We start from the raw sequence: 22,024 nt of genomic DNA on the forward strand, positions 1-22,024 counted from the left end.
CATTCCAAAACTTGCTGTTAAAACTGTGCATGGACTGGGCTTGTCTCACAGTCTTTTTGACCTTAGGGCCCTGTGCTTAGCAGGGCCGGGCACTTGGTTTGATACTCTGCTCTTAGCATCTTGAAATTCTTAAGAATTTTTTAACGAGAAACCTTACCTTTTAATTTTGTCTCAGTCCCTGAAGATTGGATGGCTGATTCTGGCCAGGAAGAATTGAACCAAAGACACATTTCCAGAAATGTGGACTGGGAGGAAGGATGAGAGAAGCAGGTAGCAGTGACCTCTCTTGGATATCAGGGCAGACACACCAGCAGATAACTTGGAACCTAAGAAGTCCAGGGAGAGGTCATTGACCCAGCTTACATGGGTAAGAATTACAGCAGCAACTAAAGCCCCGATGGGGGCTGGGCCCTGAAGTGAGCACTGGCCTTCTGCCAAGGTGCTAGGTAGCAACCTTATCCAATCAGCTGTGGTCACAGGGGCGGGGTCTCCAAGCCACAGCCAATCAGGAGAGAGAGAGAGAGAGAGAGAGCGCGCGCGTGCCAGGCAAAGGTTTCCCGACTCATAGGCAGACCTAGATGCAGATTCCAGCTTGCTGCTTACAGCCTCGTGAATTTGAGCAAGCCTCCTTACTTCTCAGGGCCTTAGTTTCTCATCTGTAAAGTGAGGGAAATAATACCTACTTCATGAGGTTGTTGAGAAGATTAGATGGATGAAGTATATTAAGCTTCTACCTGAATGCCTGGCACATGTAAATACTCAATAAATAGTTGCTATTATCGATTAATACTGATGTTAGAGAACTACAGGTAAGAAAGGCAAGTTGTAATCCCACTGACTCTGGATGTGACCTTGGGCAAACCACTTCACATCTCTGAGCATCCGTTTTCTCATAAGTAACAAGGAGATAAAAACTGAATGCCGAGGACAGTGCCTTGCAGTGGCAGGTACTCATTAAATAAATATTATAAGACTGAATGAAGCTGTGTCCTGCCTCACTGCAATGAGGGATCTGAAGGCTATTTACAAAGCTGCAAAGGGCTTTACAACCAAGATGTTATCTTTCTGTTGATTTTAGAGAATCAGATTTATTGTTTTGGGGATAGAAAGACCAAACATGTTTGAGATCACCTCACCCTGAATATAAAAATCTTCCCAAGCACTTGCCGGCTTGGGAATCTGGGTCAATCTTTTGTTACTAGCATCAGCGTATAGTTAACTAATCCAAATGTAACCAAACTGAGCTGAGATTTTTTTGGCATGCTTTTTTCCGTCCAAAGCTTTTATTTCCAGCATAAAAGGGAAATACTGTTGTCATATGAGTTACCACAAATTAAATAATACAATTAATGACAAGACATTTAATATGCATGCTTCTACCTCAGATGGATTTAGAGTGTCATTTCTTTTCATTATAGCAGATGAAGCATGAAGAGTATTAAGGGAGAAGAAAAAAATCTCATTCATTAGCCCTAGAGATTCCAAGAAGGGAAATGCCATATGTACAAACGTCATAAAACGCATATTTTCTTGCTCTGAGTTTACATAACCCACATGGGTTAAAAGTAAAGCCAAGTGTTACCACCATACCAAGAGCCTGGGATGAGAAATGTTCCAGGCTTTAAAGATAGAATAACAGCCTGGACCCTGAGGCCAAAGGTTAATCATACCAAAGTGGAGTGGCCTTGAGATTGAGTAGATTTTTAAGGCATTATGCAGTTTCTGCATTGAATGATGGCAGTGCAATTTGGTTCACAATCATTACTGAGGCAAAACTCACTAACCAAAAATCTGTTTTACTTCCTCCATTGTGTAGACCTGTGGTTTCTCAGTCAGGGTCTAATTTTCCCAGGCCTATTGCATGAGGCATGGCCATGTGTGTCAGTTCTGGACGATGGAATGTGATTGGAAGTGATGTGCGCTATGTCTACACTTGGCCGATAAAATACCGCAAGACACTCCTCCATTTCTCTTCACCTTTACCAATTGGATGGAGAGAACTTGAAGTGGTGCATTGATAACCAGAAAGCCTCCATCAGCCTGGGTCCCTGAATGACTAGATGAAGAGGAGCTGTCCCCCACCCTCTAACAAGGAACAAATGCACTGAATCTAAGTGAGCAAGATCTAGGTGTTCAGCTGCTGACATTTGGTAGTGCATCAGTTAGCCTCTCCTAACAGCCTCTTCTAACACTGCCGCCATGTTTTGAACACTTATCATGTACCAGCTTAAGTATGTTACATATATTTATTTTATTTAATTCTCATAGTTAGTTTTGGAGATAGGTAGCATGGCAGCTATGACAATGTGCCTAACAGACTTCCAACTAGGGGAAGTGAAATTGACAAGGGCCCCACATGCTTTGCTTTGAAATTTAATGTTTCCCTTGTCCCGATGCCATGCTCCCCACAGGCTGTTCACACCCGATGAGAGAGCACAACAAGGCCACTCAGAGGGCTCCTTTGAGGCCGACTGGCTCAAGTACTCTCTGATGGCCTTAAACTTTCTTTAGAGCTTATACCAGTCTAATGTGCTTCAACTCAACTTTTTCCCTCTTTCTCCCATACTCAGACTCCCACTTGCATGATGGTTTGACAGCTCTCCCAGCATTTCTTGGTGCCCTCCCCATTTTCTCTCGCTGGTAATTTCTCTAATAAAATCTTTACACCTTAATCCCATTTGGGTGTCTGCTTTGCAGAGAAGCCTGACTAATTCAGGTAAGTACTCTCCTGATTTTACAGATGAGAAAAGAAGGTTAGAGAGGTTAGGTTACTTGCCCAGGATGAAATAGTTAAAGTGCAACTTGATGTCTAGAGTCTAGAATGTGCACTGCTGAAATCTATGACCTTAACTATTACATTTCAGAGTGTGGGATTTGGAACCAGAAAGCCTGGTTGCAAATCCCAGTTGCATTATTTATCAGCCTTGAGATCTTTGGCAAATGACTAGTCCTTATTCAGGCCTCAGTTTCCCAACAGGAAAATCTGGGTAAGAGCAGAGCCTCAGATAATGGTTGTGAGGAACAAAGCAATCATGAGCGATGTATTTTATGGGCTGCATAGACCTATATACATGTAAGCTATTGTCAACATCACTAAAATTGATGTGTACACCTGCCTCCATTCTGTAGCTTATTAGGTCCTGAGGGCAAGACCTAGGCAACTCTGCATCTTCCTATGCTTCTACCATAGTGCCTGGTCCATGGTATAGATTCCAAAGTAGTTTGTTAAAGAAATATGTGAATGAATAAATCAATAAATGAACTACAGAAGTTTGCCTCATTTTTTTTCATTTGCATAACAAGGACACTCAGAAAATTTAAAGTTAGAACTGATCTTAGAGAATTAGTTCTGCCCCCTAATTTTACAGATGGGAAATTTGAGATCCAAAGTCACATGAATTCCCGGCCAAGTCAGGACCAGAATCACTCATGTAGTCTCTCCAACTGGCCTTGTCATAGGTATAATCCAAACAGTCACAAAAGAAATTTCAAAGCTCTCAAGATTTACTTTGTAAAATCTCTGCTCAGCAAGTTACTAATCATTCGAGGTACCCCACAGGGGCAATGTACAAACAAACAAATATATGCATAACTAAATAAGTAAGCAAAGTTAATACATGTATAGATTTTTAAAAATATTTTTATTGAGAAATCTTCACACGCATATAGTCCATCCACAATACACAATCAGTGGCTGACAGTGTCATCACATAGTTGTATATTGATCACCGTGATCATTTACAGAACATTTACATCACTCCAGAAAAAGAAATAAAAAGAAAAAAGGGAAAACTCATACATACCATAACCCTAACCCCTCCCTCTCATTGACTACTAATATTTCAATATACTCAATATTTTTTACCACTTACCCCAATATTATTTGTTTAATTATTTTTCCTTATTTTTTTTTTACTCATCTGTCCATACCCTGGGTAAAAGGAACATCAGACACAAGGTTTTCACAATCATACAATCACATTGTACAAGGTTTGTAGTTAAATAATCGTATTCAAGAATCAAGGCTACTGGAACACATTTCAACAGTTTCAGATACTTTCCTCTAACCACTTCAATACACCATAAACTAAAAACAAAAAACTTCAATACACCATAAATTTATATAATGCATAAAAGTAACCTCCAGGATAACCTCTCAACTCTGTTTGAAATCTCTCAGCCACTGACATTTATTTTGTGTCATTTCTCTCCTCTCCATTTTAGTCAAGAATCTTTTCTCAAACCCTTGATGCTGGGTCCCAGCTCATCCTGAGAGTCCTGTCCCAATTTCCAGGGAGATTTACACCCCTGGGAGTCATATCCCACATGGGGAGAGGGCAGTGAGTTCACCTGCTGAGTTGGCTTAGAGAGAGAGAGAGAGGACACATCTGAGCAACAAAAGAGGTTCTCAGAGGATGACGCGGGCATAATTATAAGAGGTTTAGCTTCTCCTTTGCAAGAATAGTTTCATAGGGTGGAACTCCAAGATCAAGGGCTCAGCCTATTAAATGGGTTGTCCCCACTGTTTGCAAGAATATCAGGAATTCCCCAGTTGGGGAAGTTGAATATTTCCTCCTTTCTCCCCAGTTCCCAAGGGGACTTTGCAAACACTTTTTTATTCTCCATCCAAATTACTCTGGGATATATTGGGGCATCACACTAACCTGTACAAACCAACAAGATCTCATCTACTATTCAAGATTCCATGCAATTATTGTGTTCACCTAAACTGACCATACAAGTGAAATTAGATAATGTGCTACCCAAAGTCTAAATTTTGCACCAAATAAATATCTCTCCCTTAAGTCTCATGCAGAAGTTGAAGTTTTAAATATGGACCATATCATCCTTTGCCCTGTATTCAGATTTACCTTAGTCCTATCCAAATCAACTTCATTCATATCTCTAGTAGAAGTCTGAACACTTTTTCGACTTTTTAAACAGTTGCTATATGGGGTAATGCTGACTTTTATAGCTTCAGAGCTCTAACTCTGAATCTCAGGTGTCACACAAATACCCAAAGTTTCTGAGAATGACCAGGTTATACACAAATAGCTCACTATGTCAGAATTTAGAAATAACATAATAGATGTGACTGCTGAAAGAGCTTACAATCTAGGACCCTTTGCAGTAGGTCCCAACCTAATAATCCATGCTCTCAACTTCAGTTTTCCAAGTTTGTGTATTATAATTAGTCCATGTGAGTGAAGCACGATAATATTTGTCTTTTTGTTTCTGACATTTCATTCAACATATTGTCCTTAAGTTTCATTCACCTAGTTGCATGTCTCACAACTTTAATCCTTCTTGCAGTTGCTTAGTAATCCATTGTATATATATATGTACACAACAGGTCCTCCTTCCATTCTTCGGTCATTGAACCCTTAGGCCACCTCCATCCATTGAGAATCCTGAACACTGCCACCATAGACACCACTGTGCAAATGTCCATTTGTGTCCCTACTCTCAGTTCCTCCATTTATATGCCTAGCAATGGAATTGCAGGATCATATGGCAACCCTACACCTAGCCTCCTGTGAAACCACCACACTGCCCTCCAGAGGGGCTGCACGTCTCAGCTTCCCTACCAATAGTGAATAGGTACAACTCTTTCTCCACATTTTCTCTGGTGCTTGTTTCTCTCTGTTAATTTTTTTTAATTAAAAAACATTTTTTATTGTATAATATGACATATATACAAAGCAATGAAAGAAAAAAGTAATAATTTTCAAAGCACACTTCAGCATGTAGTTATAGAACAGATCCCAGAGTTTGTCATGGGCTACCATTCCATCATCTAAGATTTTTCCTTCTAGCTGCTGCAAACACTGTAGGCTAAAAGGAACATTAATGTATTTATTCAGTAGTCACACTCTGTTATTAAATCCTATTCTCTCTGTTACACCTCCTCCCTCTCCTTTTAATCCTTTTCCCAATCTAAAGGGATCTTTGGGGAATGCCTATTCTGACTTTTTCATGATGAGAAGGTATGTCCACATGGAATGATAGGAGGATGTAATTAATTGATAATCCTGGAGAGGCTGATCCTTCTCTGTCAATTTTTAGAGTTGTATTCACATATCATACAATCCAACCTAAGTAAATAGCCATGCCTTTGCCACCATACTCTATATGAAGACATTTCCTTTTCTTCTGCAAAGAATCCACACCCCACCTGCATGCTTCCTCCTTGATGACATTTAGTTTTGGCACAATGCCTTTGTTATATTCAGTGGAAGCATATTACAGTGTTACTGTTGATAGAGACCCTAGTTTGCATCATAAATAGATTTTAGAAAGGAAATTCTGAGTTCAAATACTGAGTTCAAACACCTTTACATCCCATTCTTTGAGTTCCATAAATCACGTGAGCATATTAAAACTGTGATAAATCCTCATAACCCCTTTATACCCAAAGTATTTTACCAGAGAAACCTTTTTTCTCCATCTACATAATCCCTATTCACATTCTATGAAATTATTGTTCCATTTAACTAACTTTAGTAAATGCCATTCTCAATTGTTATAGAAATTGTGCCTGCATATAATCTGTCTTTTAAAATTAGCATTGATTCAATAGGGGGAAAAGAAGTGTAACAAATAATCAGTGGCTGAGAGAGTTCAAATAGAGTCAAGAGTCTACTCTGTAGGTCACCGTTATGCAAACTTCAGCTAGACATTGCTACCTATGTTAGCTTACCAAACCCCAACCAAAGCCATTTCTGCCAATCCTAAAGAACACCTAGAGCATTATATAAGACTCTACCAAGGTTCTATGCACTAGGGTAACATTCCAGAAAACTACAACTTCCTGATTGGCCCCTGGACCAGATGAATCCTGCAATGCAGAAGGGTCCGCCTCTTCAGAACATCAACTAACTAAGTTCCATTCCCCTATCCCATATTATCAACAACCCCTTCCAACATGAAAACTTAAGAATGGGCATAGCCCAAATAACCCTAAAGAGTGGGAGAAAGATCAAAGGTGATAATGGAGTTACATACAGAAGGTAGGGTTTAACAAATGAGTATGATTGCTGAATCATTATTTGATATTTCTTTTAGTCTCTATTATCTTAGAGCAGCTAGAAGGAAAAACCTAAAATTGCAGATGGGCCACGGTGGCTCAGCAGGCAGAGTTCTCGCCTGCCATGCCAGAGACCCAGGTTCAATTTCCGGTGCCTGCCCATGCAAAGGAAAAATAAGACAACAACAACAAAAGAAAACTAACATTGTGGAATTGTAACCCATACCAAAATCTGAAATCTGTTTTACAATTAATTTTTTTGATGTATTTTGAAATTTATTGGTTTTTTGTATATATGTTTTTTTTCGCAAAAAAGAAAAAGTTGATCGAAATGATAAATGCACAGGTATATGATGATATTGTGAATCATTGATGATACACTTTGGATGATTACATGGTGTTTTAGCTTGCAAACTGCCAGAATGCAATATACCTGAAATGGAATGGCTTTTTAAAAGGGGAATTTATTAAGTTGGAAGTTTACAGTTCTAAGGCTGTGAAAATGTCCAAATTAAGGCAAGGCTATGGTACTGTCCAAATTAAGGCATCCAGGGAACGATACCTTGGTTCGAGAAGGCCAATGATGACCAAGGTTTCTCTCTCAGCTAGGAAGCTACACGGTGACATCTGCTAGCATTCTCTCTAGGAATCTTCAACTGCTTCCCCAGGGCTCTGTCTAGTCTGTTAGCCTTGTTGTTTGTGGTGGCTCTAAAGTTTTTTCCAAAATGGTCCCCTCTTAAAGGGCTCCAGTAAGCAAACCCCACCTTGAATGGGTGAAGACTCATCTCCATGGAAACCATCAAATCAAAATTTACCACCCACAATTGGAGGGGTCCCATCTCCATGAAAATAATAAAAAAGCTTCCACTTGGTAATATTAAATGAGGATTAAAGGACTTGGCTTTTCTGGAGTACACAACAGATTCAAACCCCCACACATGGTATGTGAATCTATTACGTATATCAATAAAAAAGATTTTTATAAGTTAGCATTGATTAGAATTTTAGGTTGATATATCCTTGTCCATATACCTATTGCCCAACACATTGGGACTAAATAGCTGTAGGCAAAACTCATTCCTTTTTTTCCCCATTGCCAGTGTTAGAAAATTGCCACAAAGGAAAACCTAAGAAATTTAGCTGAAGTTTTGTTTCTTACTGCCAAGGACACAAAGTTTGAATTAGTTACTCATGTGGTTCTCAGGCAGGTTTAATCCATAGGCTGAAACTTCTCCCCCAATCTTTTCCTAATGGTTAAACTCAAATAACACTAATTAAGCACTCACTGCAAGCTACTCACTTTCACATGTAACTCCTCATTGAATTCTTTATTTTATTGAGATGCAATTCATGTACCATAAAGTTCACTTTTATAAAGTGTATAATTCAGTGGTTTTAGTATATTTACAATTGCCACCACTATATAATTCCAGAACATTTTCATCGCCCCTATAAGAAACCCCATACCCATTAAGCAGTTGCTCCCCATTTCCTTCTCCCCTTAGCCCCTGACAACCAATAATATCTTTTGTGTCTCTCTGGATTTGCCTATTCTGGACATTTTATACAAATGGAATTTAACAATGTGGGGCCTTTGTGTCTGGCTTTTTTCACATAGCATAATGTGCTAAGATTCATCCATGCTGTAGCATGTGTCAGTACTTCATTCCTTTTCATGGCTGAATATATCACATTTTATTTATCCATTCATTAATTAATGGGCATTTGGGTTGTTTCTACCTGTTTTTATTATTATGAATAATGCTGCAATGAACAGTTGTGTGCAAGTTTTGTCTGAACATACATTATCAGTTCTCTTGGAAATGTACCTAGGAGTAGAATTAATGGTAACACTATAATTTTTTTGAGGAATGAGTGATTTTCCAAAGTAGCCATGCCATTTTACAGTCCTGCCAACAAAATATAGGGATACCAATTTCTCCATATCCTTACTAACATTTGTTATTGTTGTGTTGGCTTTTTTTTTTTTTTAATATAGTCATCCTACTGAGTGTGAAGTTGTTTCTCATTGTGTGTTTTGTTTGTTTTTTTGTTTTGTTTTGTTTTTGCATGGGTAGGCACCGGGAATCGAACCCATCTCACTGTGTTTTGATTTGCATTTTCCTAATGACTAATGATATTGAGCATCTTTTCATGTATATCTTCATTGGAAAATATCTATTTAAATCCTTTGCCCATTTTAAGTTGGGCTATTCATCTTTCTATTATTGAGTTGTAATCGTTCTTTATATGTTCTTATATATATACTAAACCCTTATCAGATTCGTATTTGCAAATTATTTTTTCCTGTTTTTTTTATTTGTTATGCTGCTTTGAATCTGTTGTGTACCCCAGAAAAGCCAAGTCCTTTAATCCTAATTCAGTATTGCTGGGTGGAATCTTTTTTTATTATTCCCATGGAGATGTGACCCACCCAATTATAGTTGGTAACTTTTAATTAGATGGTTTCCATAGAGATGTGTCTCCACTCATTCAAGGTGGAGCTTGCTTACTGGAGCCCTTTAAGAGGGAACCATTTTGGAAAAAGCTCTAGAGCCCATGCAGCCAGGACCTTTGGAAATGAAGAAGGAAAACGCCCTCAGGGGAGCTTTATGAAACAAGAAGCCTGGAGAGAAAGCTAGCCAACATATCCATGTTCACCATGTGTCTTTCCAGTTGAGAGAGAAACCCTGAATATCATCGGCCTTCTTGAACCAAGGTATCTTTCCCTGGATGCCTTAGATTGGACCTGTCTATAGCCTTACTTTAATTAGGATATTTTCACAGCCTTCAAACATGTAAACTTGCAACTTAATAAATTCCCCTTTAAAAAAAGCTGTTCCATTTCTGGTACATTGCATTCCAGTAGCTTGCAAACTAAAATAGTTTTCTCACTTTCTTGATAGTGTCCTATGAAACACAAAGTTTGATGAAGTCCAATTTATTCATTTTTTCTTTTGTTACCAAATATAAAAAAAGGTGCCAAACTTTTTGTTACCAAATATAAAAAAAGGTGCCAAACAGATTCACAAAGATTTACACTTATGTTTTCTTCTCAAGGTCTCATAGTTTTAGCTTCTGCATTTTGAGTTAATTTTTGTATATGTTGTAAGGGAGGAGTCTAAGTTTATTTTGGCATGTAGATATCCAGCTGGCACCATTTGTTGAGGAGAGTATTGAATTGCCTCGGCACTCTTGTAAAAAATTAATTGACCATAAATGTAAGGATTTACTCTGGGCTATATTTATTCTATTCCATTGATTTATGTCTATCTTTATGCCAGTACCACACTTGATTATTATATTTTTGTAGAAACTTTCGAAATTTGGAAGTGTGAGTTCATTAACTTTGTTCTTTTTCAATGTTGTTTTGGCTATTCTTTTGCACTTCCTTGTGAATTTTAGTAACAGCTTGTCTGTTTCTTCAAAAGAGGCAACTGGGATTATAGTAAAGATTGTGCTGACTTTATTGATCAGTTTGGGGAATATTGCCTTCTTAACAATATTGGCTCTCCCGATCCATGAACATAGGGAATCTTTCCATTTGTTCAGATCTTTAATTTCTTTCAATGATGTTTTTGCAATTTTTAGTGTACTCTTTTGATTAAATTTATTTGTAAAGATTTGATTACTTTTTGCTATTATAAATGTAATTATTTTCTTAATTTAATTTTCAGATTGCTCATTGCTAGTATATAGAAATACAATTGGTTTTGTAAATTGATCTTTTAACCTGTGACCTGGCTGCACTCATTTATTAGCTCTAATAGATTGTTGTGAATTCCTTAGGATTTTCTCTATATAAGATCATGTCATTGGCGAATAGATAGAATTTCACTTCTTCCTTTCAATATGGATGCCTTTTACTTCTATATCTTATCTAATTGTCATGACTAGAACCAATAGGAAAATGTTGAATAGATGCGGCAAGAGGATGGATGTCTTTTTGCTCATGTTAGGAGAAAAGCTTGCAGTCTTTCAGCATTAAGCATGATGTTAGCTATGGGTTTTTCATCAATGCCCTTCATCAGGTTGAGGAAGTTCCCTTCTATTCCTAGTTTGTTTTAATGTTTTTTCATGAAAAGGTGTTGAATTTTCTCGTGTTTTTTCTTTATCTGTTGAGACAATCATGTGGCTTTTGTCCCTTAGCTTATTAATGTTGTATATTACACTGATTGGTTTTCACATGTTGAGCTAAACTTGAATCCTAATATAAATCTCATTTGATCGTGGTATATGATCCTCTTTAGATATTTCTGGATTTGGCTTGCTACTGTTTTGTTGAGGATTCCTGCATCTATATTCATAAGAGATACTGGTTTGCAATTTTCTTTCCTTGTGATGGTTCTGTCTGGTGTTGGTATTAGGGTGGTACTGGCCTCATAGAACAGTCAGGAAGTGTTCCTTCCTATTCCATTTTTTTGAAGAGTTGGTGAAGGATTTGTGTTAATTCTTCTCTAAAGAAGTATTGACACCAGAGAATCTTTGTGGTTCTGGGCTTTTCTTTGAAAGAATGTTTCAATTACTAATTCAATCCTTTACTTGTTATAAGGCCATTCAGATTTTCTGTTTCTTCTTGAGTAAATTTTGGTGGTTTTGGTCTTTCTAGGAATTTGTCCATCTATCTAGATTATATAATTTATTGGCATTTAGTAGTTAAAAGTATCTCCACATAATCCTTTTTATTTCTGCAAGGTCCGTAGTAATGACTTCTCTTTCATTCTTAATTTTACCAATTTGCCTCTTCTTTTTTTAAAATTTTGTTGATTATTTCAAAGAATCAAGGTTTGGTTTTATTGTTGTTTTTTATATTGCTCATTGAATTCATGCAGTAATGCTATGGAGTGGGGGTGGGGAATGACATTTACCCTCATTTTGCAAGGTAGACTCTGAAATTTAGAGAAATTCTGTAACATTTTTAAAGCCATACAGCTAGTCAGTGGCAGTGTTGAAATTATAATGTCAGTGTTCTGAATGGGAGGGAGATTAGAACACAAACTCACCATAATTTTCTCTCTGCTACATTGTTTCTACTACCAAAGAATTGCAGCACCCACATTTCATGCCAAACTATTATACACTGTTCTGAAACTTTTGAGTGTGTGTGTACGTGTTTTAACAGCTCAAAAATTGTACATTTCCTAAGGGCAGAAATTTCTATATTGATAACACTCAATGCAATAAATAGTTAACATTATATTCTAGAATCTAGAATACTCAGATTCTATACTCAGTGCTATTTCTTATCCATTTTGCTATTTTATTTTCAACAAAATCCGGTAGAAAAATGTACATAGAAGCTCAGAAATATTAGTCTATGCACAGATGGTAGCAATATTAAGAGTTGGATTATAGACATAACTTCAAGCACCTGAATCTAAATTTTATACTTTCTGTTCTGCCTATTTGTAGTTATAGTATAGGCGAAATGGAGCACTTTAAAAATAAGTATCATTCATTCACTCATCATGTGATATTTATTGAGCCTCTGTAATGTGCCAGGCAGTTGCAAAGTACTGATGATAAGTTGTGAGCAAAATTAGACATTTGTGGTTCTTGCAATTTTGTGGTACAAATAGATTACTCAGGTAGTCACACAAATAAATATAAAATCACAATAGTGGTAAATGGTGTAAGGAGAATTGTGTCATAATGAGTAAATAATCAGGACATCCACCTGGTAAGTGAGACTGGGCAAGGCTTCCCTAAGAAGCATGTTTCAACTGAGATTGGAAGTTAAGCAGGAGCTAACTAAATGAAAAACATAGAAAGGGCATTCCAAACAGAAACAATAGCCTCTGCACAAATCCTTCCATCTAATCCAAATGTTTTATATACTTCATTAAAAACATTATAGCTCCAAACCAATATGACAAATCACCACCGAACAGGAAAACAGTGCAATGCAAGGAAAAGACAAGGTAATTCTACCTTCTCCAAGGCCTGGGTTATCTCATATAAGCACTCCTATCTGAAAAGGAAGGGACCCAAAAAAGAAGATGCTATCACTAAGAATTTGGTAAATACATATCTGTGCATGCCACTCCTCTGCTTCTGAAGGACAAGTTTTGGTAACTGATGATAGTGATGACAGACCAACATTATAAGTATAGTTAACAGCACTGGGTTATATTGGAATGTGGATAAAAGGGGAAATTTTAGGTTGTAAATATGGTACTAGAATAATTTTTTTTTAATCCATGGAGCTGCACAACACCAACAACGAACCTCAAGTTAAACCACGGATTATAGTTAATAGTACAATTATAAAAATGTGCTGTCATCAGTAATAACAAATGTACCACACCAATGCAAGGTGTTAATAATACAATGGTATATGGCAATTCTTGTATTAAATCCTGTTTTAACAAAAATAGCTTTCAGTGTCTCTTCATGACCTACAACAAGGATTTTCTACATAAATAAGGTGGTTTTCAATAGCAGAAGTTTGGACAATTATAATTTTTAATGATAATATGTTTATTTTAACATGTAGCAGAAATTACATGTGATTTCTCATATGTTATTTCTTAGGTGGAAGCTTAAGAAGTTAATTCCATGGTAATTCACCTTACAAATTTGACATGAATCACAGATATATTTTCCAGCCACGCTCAATGACATCCTAAAATGTCAATAGCCAAACCTCTGCCTCTTCTGTCTGGGAGTATAGATTGCACAGGTGATAGGGATTGCTAATATGGATCCTTAGACCTTGAATTTCCATATGCAACACTATGCTTTTTTTTTTTCAGTCCTAATCAGAATGTCGTTTTCAATGGTACACAGGTATTAGAATGAGCATTTACAGTTTCTGAGTTTGTGCTAGGTGCCGGGCACTAGGCAGCATCATAAGCATTTGACATGTAGCAAATTCAGTCCTCATAGCAATCCTGTGAGGTACGATCTTCATTCCTCAATAAGGAAACAAAGACACAGAGGTTAGGTAATTTGTCCAAGGTCAGATTGCCAGTAAGTGGTAGGGCTTGAATACAAACCCCAGTGCCCATGCTCTAAACTGCACCACAAGAGCTGGCTAAAACTATGACGGCAGTGCAGAATGGAGGGAAGGTCAGGAAATAGTGGAAAACAGAATGAATTAGGAATTCCTTACCAAGAACAGGAACCCCTTTCTACCCTTCTGGCCTCGATTCCTGCCCTTCATCTCATGTCCCCCTGGACTGTTTACTGCCCCCCAGCTGTGTGAGGGCCCGGTCAAGCCTCAGGGTCTCTGTTGTGGCTCTGGGGCACCCATCAGGTTCTCAGCGCCACGAAGACCTAGACTCTGATCCCCACGCTGCTGCACCCACAGCTTCCAACACAGAGCTCCACACATAGAAAGTCGCATCCAGTGATTGAATATTAGAGCCAGAACACTTCAGATGCCACTCAGGCCACATTTTTCATGTCACAGACAAGATCAGAACCCGGACGCCTCTTTCCAGGCCAGAGCGCTTGCCTACACATATGGCTACCATTCATTTGTCCTTTCAAGCATCACGAGGAGAATCTTAAAAAAAAAAAAAAAGAAGGAGAAGACGAAAAACTGGAAAGGCAGATAGCAAAGGATTGTGGTTATTTATTTCAGTGTTTTTGTTGACTTTTATGCACAATCCAGAAGGCGCCTCGAAGTTGGAAGGCCCTGAGAGTGCCAGATCACTGCTGCCTGTGGAGCCTGTCCTGGACTGAATCACAGCAATTGCAATGCTATGCACACCAGCACACGTCATGAATGAATCCATAAAGCATCCTGGGAGGATGCGCAAAGTTCACTTGTGCCATGGAAAAAGTCTCCACACAAAGAGTAAGAGATTCGCCCAAAGTCAAGTGGGAACTCACGGGCAGGGGATTAACTTTCAGGTACCCTCTGACCTGGCTCCATCTGATGAGCCACTAATCACAGCGGCTCTGCTGTGAAGACTGCTATCCTGCCTTCGTTCATTCAACACACGGGCGAGACACCTGTTCTGTGCCAGGCCTGGGGCATTTGGATGCCTAAACCGAATATCACCGAGCTGCCAGGATAGGCATGTGAACCCCTACCCACAACAGCCTAAGGAAAGCCAGAAAAAGGACACAAGTCAAGTGCGCATGGGGTCCTAGAAGACGGAGTCCTTCTGGTGGAATCTGAGCGTATCACCTGGTTTGAACTCCTTTTCTCCCACTTCCTAGCTCTGGGACCTTCAGCAAGTTACTTAGCAGCTCTGAGGCTCAAGCATCTCAAATTTAAAATGGAAGGGGGGCAATAACAATATTTACTGCATAAGGTTGTTAATGAGGATTAAATAACACCTGTAAAGCAGTTAGACCACTAGTTGACCCATAAGTGCATGTTCAATAATTTGTTAATTATCAGAGGTCAAAGCCACCCTCTTCTAGACCTGTGTCTACCAAAGTCATCTCACCCCAGCTTTTCTTGTACTTCCGTTCCCTATATCTAGATGACAGGACGTTCTACCAGAGGTCAAAGTTGTTTCATTTTGTTTTTCTCTATTCTTCAGCAAAGAAACTATCAGAAAATCACTGTGGACTTATAGAGGGTTATTCCTCTTACAGAGGTGTGGTGCACATTTGGGATTCTCCCTTAGAACGGAAAATAACGTTTGGATCTCTACACTGGATCCATTCTAATGCAAACATGGCAAATCATATTACTGCTCATTAATAGCTGTTTATCCTCCCTAGGAAGACAGTGCTTCCCTGTCCACTTGAAGATCCTCTTGATTATATGATTTCTTGTGGTCTATAGACTGCAAGCAGAAATGACATAGTGCCACTCCTGAGCTGAAACTTATGGGCCAGTTCGTGTTTTGTTTTGCCACTATCACTGGCAAAATGCAAAGTGGTTCCAGCTCTATCAGCCTGGCTGCCAGAGTGAGAACGATCATGAGCAGAGCCTAGAGTGTAAGCGAAGAATAAATCTTTGTTTTCATAAGCCACTAAAATTTAGAGACTGTTTGTTACCAGCGTAACATACACCAGTGATAGGCAAACTGTGGCCCTTGGCCAAATCCAGCCTACCATTGTTTGGGTAGATAAAGTTTAATTAGAACATAACCACACCTATTCATTTACCATCATCTGTGGCTGCTTTTGAGCTAGGACAACAGAATTGAGTGTTGCAAAAGAGACCATATGGCCTGCAAAACCAAAAGCATTTATTCTCTAGCCCTTTCTAGAAAAAGCTTGCTATGACCGACCAAGACTATTATTACTGATACATTATATTTGTCTGTAATTTTTCTTTGTATTTACATTTTGGAAACTTTTCACAGACTTTGACTTTAGTACAATAATTACTATTCCTTTATAAATAGTCTGTAGTTTTTTTAAATTCTATTTTATTTTGAAAGGGTAGAATGAGTCATGCCCCACTCCCAGCCCCCACCCTGAGGGCACTATCCTTTTGGTACTAATAAAAATAAATACTGTTTTATTGTGGTCAGAGAGTGTGTTATATATGATTTCTATTTTTGGAATTTATTGAATTGTGACAAAATACATAGCCTATATTTATAAATAGTTTATATATATTTGGAAGGAATGTACATTCTCCTTTGTTAGATGCCGAGTTCTTTCTCTGTCTCTATATCACTCTCTTCTACATATGTGTTTAAAATTGTTAATAGTGTTATTCAGATCCTTTTCACTCTTAAATGTTTTTTGACTTTTTGATTTCTCTATTTTCAAGATAATACGTGAAATTCTTCCTTTATGATTGTGGATTTGTTGGTGACTTCCTTGTTTCTATCTTCTTTTTCTTTATACATTTTGAAACTCTGATCGTATGCATGTAAAGGTCGGTGCTTGTTATATCTTGGTGAATTGTACCTTTGATGATTCTGAAGCATTTTTCTTTGTTCTCTTTAAAGCCTTCTTTGAAATGTTTTGTCTGGTTTTAATACTGCTATACCTGCTTTCATTTGATTAGTATTTGTCTGTTATTCTTGTTAACATTACTAGCTTTTAAAAATCTCTGTTTTCTGCTTTTTTGTTTTAGAAGTGTAACCAAGAAATCAGGATTTTAAGGGATGATTCTGATGACTAAATCATTATACAGATACTTCTTTTTGCTTTCTGGTATATTGGAGTAGACAGAGGGAAATTCCTGAAATCTATAAATTGTAATCCAGCTGCCAATAATTAGCTCATACATCTAATTACATCATATGTGGCCACTGTGCTCCTTATCCTAAACCCTGCCCATCCTTTTCTCTAATAAAACTATCAGAATTACTGTAGTTCTGGGAGACAAATTTTGGGCTGATAGGCCATCCGCTCTCCTACTACACGCCTAGTAAAACACTCTTTCTCTCTTTGAAACACCAGTGTCTCAGGAATTGGTTATTGAGTGCATCGGGCTAAAGAATCCATGGCCTTTGTCTGGTAACAGGAGTGTCTTTGAATTGACATACACTTGGGTCTCTTTTTAAACCAAACTGAGGGTCTTTTAATTAAGAGAGTTAATCCATTCACATTTATTGTTATTACAAATATGTTGGGGGTTATTTTTTATTTTTATATTTTAGCTTCTTTTCTATTTAAATTACTTTCTTTTGGCAGTTTTTGTTTTCTGATTTTAATGAGGTGATTCAAATTTCTTCATTTCTTTTCTTCTAGTGTTTAGATCAGATCAGATTCATTCTATTTCTTTCAGTTATGGAAGTTAGAATGACACACTCCTTTTGTTGCACATGGTATTTGTGAATCTAAAACCAAATAGGAAAATGGGACTTCCAGCTAATAAGACAGGTGAATGCTCAAAGCATTAGTTAAAATTAGTAATTAATTAAATTAGTAAAAATAAAAGAGATGTGATCATATAGGTGCATCAATTTTATGGACAGTTCTCATTGCTTCTATAATGGAGATAATAATCCTATCTACTCTGCCCAGGCCACAGGAATATAAAGAGATTAAAAAGAGAAATGAAAACTAGGTCTATTCTGTTGCTGTTTACATTAGCTGAGTTATAGTTATATTTAAGCAAGTTATTGGAACTTAATTTCAAAGCTTTAGCCTTATGATTTAGTTAGAAGTGATTAGACTCATTTCTAGTTTCAAGGAAACACATAAACCTTTCTCTAGCTCAATATTGACTTTTCCATATTTGCGAAGTTTTTCTTTGTTCTGCACGGAAGACTGCTTTGATGATAAAAAGTTACAAGGTAAGCTAAAGGACACAGCATGCCTACCTCCCTCAATGGTTCCAGGTTCCAATTCTAATCAAGATCCATAGAAAATCTCTGTGATTTCTTCTAAGTCAAAAGGGGAACTCATCTCTCGGTTCAACAATGGCTTTAGATTTTGTTAACATGGCTAAAAATCTTGGTTACATAGCCTAACTTTTCATTTTTCCTTTTCTTCTTTACTCATAATCCAGTTTTATTCCCCTTTCTTAATATTTCAACTCTCACATTTCATTGATTGTTCATTTGTTTATTCATTTATTCAGTCAGACTTTATTCAATATCTATAAAATGGTCGGTACTGGAGATACAAAGATGAATAAAGGGCAATTCCTTCCCTCCTAGGTATAAGAGTTGATTTTTAAAGAAAAAATGGTGGGGGGCTAATATAGTGGAAGGGAATGCCAGTAGAGTGAAGAGAATGTATAGGACGCTTCTCTATCTCTGTGGCTCTTTTCTTGTATGTCTGGGATGAATTTGAGGTACTGGTGATAACAACGAGCACTCAGGAAGCCCCTTTACTGAAAAAGTTGCAGGAAATTCCTCCCTCGGCTAACCGTCACTGTGGGAGAGAGCTCTCTGGCCTGGAATTCATCTCCTCTGGGGACAGGGTCCTGAAATCAGTGTCAGAAGCATCAAGGAGGGTTGGGACAAAAGAGGCAAGGAATGGAAATAACCCTCAAATTAAATTATTAGTTCCTGGGTAATCCTTTGAGCTCAACAATGCTTTTCTATGAAGAAAAACCTGTCCAGATCTGAGGCAGATTCACTCTGTAGAGCCTGATGATTATAGAATTTGGGGTGGTCTCTAAGAAAATGAATACAAAATTACAGATTGAAAGATAGAACCAGGGTCTCGGAACGGGCCTGTGAAACGAGGGATCCTGCTGCTTGTCTTCATTAGCTTTCTAGTTAATTTGCCTCTGTTCATAGTTTTGTCCAAGGGATGAGAGAAACATTCATGCTCTCCATGTCACTGAGTCACTGGGATTTGTGTTTCAGCATCTTTGACATCTTCAGGCCAGATCCTTTAGTATCATTTTTATCCAACATTATCGCGTACACAAAGTTTTTGGAATCCTGGCCAATGCAATTGGTCAACAAGCATATGTTTGTTGAGTCTTATAGGGACCCCATGACATGAGTCTTTTCGCTGGGTGAGTTAGTCCCTGGAAGGATGAACATTGTCATTCCTTCTGGGGCCTGTGAGGGCCCCCATGGAGTGGATGGGAACCTTTGCAAGTCTTCAGATTTGCCACAGTTGACTCTGAGGTCCACCTTTTCTACAAATAAGCTGCTTTACCTCTGAGGTGTCAAGTAGGTTCCCACATGCATCCATGAGTTAATCAACACAACTTCTGGATTAAAGGCAGTGATTTACCTGGAGGACAGCCTGTGCTGTTGGTGCTTGCAGGCACTTAGATGGCCAACTTGGAATCCACCACTACTGAATTTAGAGAAAAAAAATTAACATATCAGAAGAATGTTTCCACCAAGGAAAACAGGACTAATCCTTATTAAGAAGCTACAGATCAACAATGACTGGCAGGAAATGAATGTCTGGGTGAAATAGCAGTAATTTGCTTATTTACTTAGTATTTTCACTTCTATTTGATTTCCTTCCTTGTCTGGGTGTATCCCTTAGCTTTGCACACACTCAGTCACTTTGTCATGCATCAGTGCAAGACACTGCATGTGTACCAAGCACTGTTGAAGATGGGGCTACACAGACACCTAAGAAATCAGTCCCGCCATTTAAAAAAATGTCCAGCAGAGCATCTGATCCAGAGATATGCTTTAAAAATATCTATTGAGGGTGATGCAATGGTGACTCAATGGCAGAATTCTCACCTGCCATGCCAGAGACTGGATTTGATTCCTGGAGCCTGCCCATGCTAAAGAAAAAAATGTATATATATATATATAAAAAATAAGAGTGGATTATATTAAATGGGCTCATAATGTAGGGGAGAGTGAAGAGTAAAATGCAATTATCCTACAAAGGATTCATATAGCAGTCTAAAGGGGTTCACCATAAAGATTCTAATTAATTAATTTTCTAAACTTATTGATAGTAAAAAAGAAACACAAGTAAAGCCCAGAAAGATTCAGGATATATTTTTTGATGTATCATTAATTAAACACTTGCAAAATTATAAGGTCATGGACTAGTTTCAGGAAAAGGAAAAGTGACTTGGGTCAATTGACAAAAGCAAAAATTTATTTAATAATTATTACAGTCAACACTCACTGAATGCATACTATATACGAGATATTTGGTAAGCACTATACTTGTTTTATATTATAAAATTTTCACCACATCTCTATGAGTAGAAACTCATTATCTCCATTTTAGAGTTGAAGAAGCTGAGGCTTAGTGAAGGGAAATAATTTTATATAGTCCTCTCTGAATTCTAAACTTGAGAGTCAATATGATTGAGCTCTAAATGCAATGCAGGCCTCTGGGTATAACACAAATCCTTTGAAACAAAGGGTAAGAAAGGAGAATGTTAAAAATATTAACCTTCATACTGTGTATGAGTTTGCATTTATTATATGCAGCACTATAAAGATGATTGCCAGCAATATGCTATAAGCAGATTTTGTCTGCCAGTGCTATGCCTTAGCTCAAATTATAAGATCAATATCTTTCAAAGAAGAGTAAAACAGCTTTTGCATTCTAAACAGCTACTAAGCACCACTGTGGTAGAAGAGTGTCAGAAAGAAGGAAGAAAACAGCTGTGGTGTTGAAATGTTTGAATTAGGAATAAACACAGCCAATAACAGTATAACACTATTACTACTTTATAAGTACTTTGTGTGTCACACACTCTCCCAAGTGCTTTATCTTTATTCATTCCAGAAACTTTCCCAGGATTCACAGCAACTAAGTAGTGAGCCAGGATACCAGCTTGGGTAGCAGTGGCAGAAGTTACATGAGCATTGATGGAACATGCCTAGGGATTGGTGTGGTCAATAATAAATCATGTTTCTTTTGTAAAAGTATTTTATGCCAGTTTCCCAGGGTGCATTGCTGCCCTCCAAGAAAAACCAAGGTCATGAAGGCAGGAGCTCTGAGAGACTCTGATTCTGGCTCTGGATCAAAGAATTGCTGCATTTCCTGACCATAGACAATGCAGTCTTCTGCAGCTCAGAGGCCTGGGGCTCATAGCCACTTTCAGTGCCCCAGGGGAAGTTTTGAGGACCAGAATGTAAATAGTCTTTCACTATGAAACAGAACAGGGCAAATATATCCACAGGAAAGTTTGTTCAATACCTAGAGCTCTAATGGCAAACATGTAAAGCAAACATGGCAATAAAAAGAGAAGAGGAGAGTGGGGGTGGAGGATGTCTGCTGATCTCTCTCACACACACATACACACACATATACACACACGTACACACACACGTGTGTTTATCAACCTGAACATCTGGTTTACTGGAGAGGTGCGAGGAGGCACCTGGACGGCCTGGATCTGCCTCCTTCACACACCTGCTGAATTAATTCTGGCTTAGCCTACAATGCGGACAGCAGAAGCCATTTGAGGAAGGCTTTGTTTATCCATATCAGTATTTGGCATCCAAGATGAAAACATGTTAAATGTTGACATTCTTCCCAGCTGGCTTAAAAACAAAAAGACAAATATCAAATCCAGGCACTTCTTACTTCAGAGACCCACGGGCAGTGTTCAGGGTAGCTTGCTCATCACCTGAATTAATGAAGACTCCAGACATTTTGCCCTGGGAAACTCCATACTACCAACTGTTTAAAGGTGCTGGGAATTAGGTAAAGGCTGCTTCCAACAGT

At 38.0% G+C, this 22,024-nt stretch overlaps 1 long non-coding RNA gene across 4 annotated transcripts in view; it reads right to left on the reverse strand.

Moving 5' to 3' along the window:
• LOC143643419 (uncharacterized) overlaps positions 1-22,024 on the reverse strand; it is a 43,927-nt gene that overhangs the window by 15,912 nt on the left and 5,991 nt on the right. For 2 of the 4 annotated variants that reach the window (XR_013156264.1, XR_013156265.1), the window contains exons 3-4: positions 19,598-19,663; positions 158-326 (exon numbers count right to left, since the gene is read on the reverse strand). This is a non-coding gene — a long non-coding RNA (uncharacterized LOC143643419). The remainder of the gene's footprint in view (positions 1-157; positions 327-19,597; positions 19,664-22,024) is intronic. The other 2 variants (XR_013156266.1, XR_013156267.1) reach the window with 2 other exon arrangements.

This window comes from Tamandua tetradactyla, chromosome 8 (genome assembly GCF_023851605.1).
Source record: "Tamandua tetradactyla isolate mTamTet1 chromosome 8, mTamTet1.pri, whole genome shotgun sequence".
In the NCBI taxonomy this organism is placed as follows: Eukaryota; Metazoa; Chordata; class Mammalia; order Pilosa; family Myrmecophagidae; genus Tamandua; species Tamandua tetradactyla.